Below are 1,699 nucleotides of genomic sequence, written 5' to 3' on the forward strand. Positions count from 1 at the left end.
ACCCCACCGCGCGGTGCGAAGCAGCCGTGGACACACGCGCTAGAGAGTGCGCCGACTCCGTCATCGGAGCACGGCCCCCTGCACCAGGCTCCACCCATCACCGCCGCTTAGCCGGTCGCCTCGCAGCCGCGCCACCCATTGTGCCGGTCCCTGTCCGGGGCATCCTTCGGGGTGGCACTCAGGCTCCCCACACCAGCAGGCAGTGCGGGGGCCGTGTGGGATACGTTCGAGTCACGCGGACACGTCGCCTATCGCGTGGATGGCAGAAGCGTGCGCACCGTCGCTGGCCTCTCCAGCGCAACAATGTCCACAGTCTGACCGCCGGCATGCGTAGAGGTACATCGCTCTCACCCTCCCGCCCTCCGCCATGTCCGAGGTGCGTGAAGTTTTCACCACCTGAAGTGGCTCGGCGTTGGCAGGGATAGGGGGAGGGGTGTACTGCGCCCTGCGATGCCACGCGCGGAGAGGGGTGTCCGCCCCCGTCACCAATTAAGCCAGGAGCGAAACCAGAAAACAAGAGAGAGGCATATAAAGCTGACGCGATCCGCGCAACAGCGAACGCTGATAAAGATCGTTTTCCCGTGGTCACCAGCCCGTACAAACAAAAAGGAAGACGCGCACAACAGGGAAAGACAACGCATACACCCATGCAACAGCTTGGACACGCACGCGCGCACATCCAGGAAGGAGCGGTGGCTGTAGTGAAAGTGGTGGGAAATAAAACAGCAGAGCAGAGCTAAGGGCAGAACAGTCCCTCCTCTCACCATCTTTTCCATCCCCAAAGAAGGCGAAGACGCCACAGTCTGTGCGCAGGTGTGTAGCACACGCTAAACAACAACGTATGCGAACGGCAGGAAAGATAGTAAAACGGCGAGGCCACACAACGACGAAACCGACGAGAGGGCGAGAGAGACGCACACATGGACAACCGTGAGCGCGCAAGCTAAAGGAAGAAGGGCACCAAAACAGAACACAAAGGACACGCGAAATGAGGAAGGGAAAAGTACAGCTAACAAAAAACCAGGCAAACACCGTACTGAAACCAATCTTTTTAAAGACAGAGACAGAGAAAGAGGGGGGGGGGTAGGAAAGGCACTCTCTGAGAAAAATGCACACGCACAAGCGCGAACAGACGAGTAGCGCGAGAGTAAGCCAGCCGGCGTGCAGAGAGAGAAAGAAAAGAAATGAAGAGATGAAGCCAAAAGCAAAGCAGAACAACAACAGAAAAGAATGCAGCCAAACATATTGCCCTTTCTCGCGCGCCAGCACGTCCTTCTATCGCGAGCAGCTCAGCGAATACGCGCATGCAGCCGCAGCCCACCTGCCTCTGCTGCGTCACCGCTAAATCCTCGTCGTCCAGCACGAGCCGTCTGCCGTCGAGTCGGGTCATGCGCCCTGCATTCTCGTCCTTCCTCGCACACGTGCTGCGCCATCGACGCCACACGGAGACTCGCGTGGGCTGCATGCCTTGATCCACGCGGTCCGTGCCCGGGCTCCTGCTCGAGGGCGCGAGCGGTGGCGCCCGTCGTGCGGACAATAAGGGCGTGGTCGAGGCGCATGCCGGGAGAGTTCAAGGAGGGGGCGGGCCAGCCTCAGGTCATGGCCCTCTGAAACCCGGCACAACCTGCCTGTATGCCATGCTTTTCTCCCTCTCAGCTGCCTCAAGCCGAAAAAAAAAAAAAAAAAAAAAAAAAAAAAA

The sequence above is a fragment of the Leishmania donovani genome, chromosome 29 (assembly GCF_000227135.1).
Source record: "Leishmania donovani BPK282A1 complete genome, chromosome 29".
NCBI lineage: Eukaryota > Euglenozoa > Kinetoplastea > Trypanosomatida > Trypanosomatidae > Leishmania > Leishmania donovani.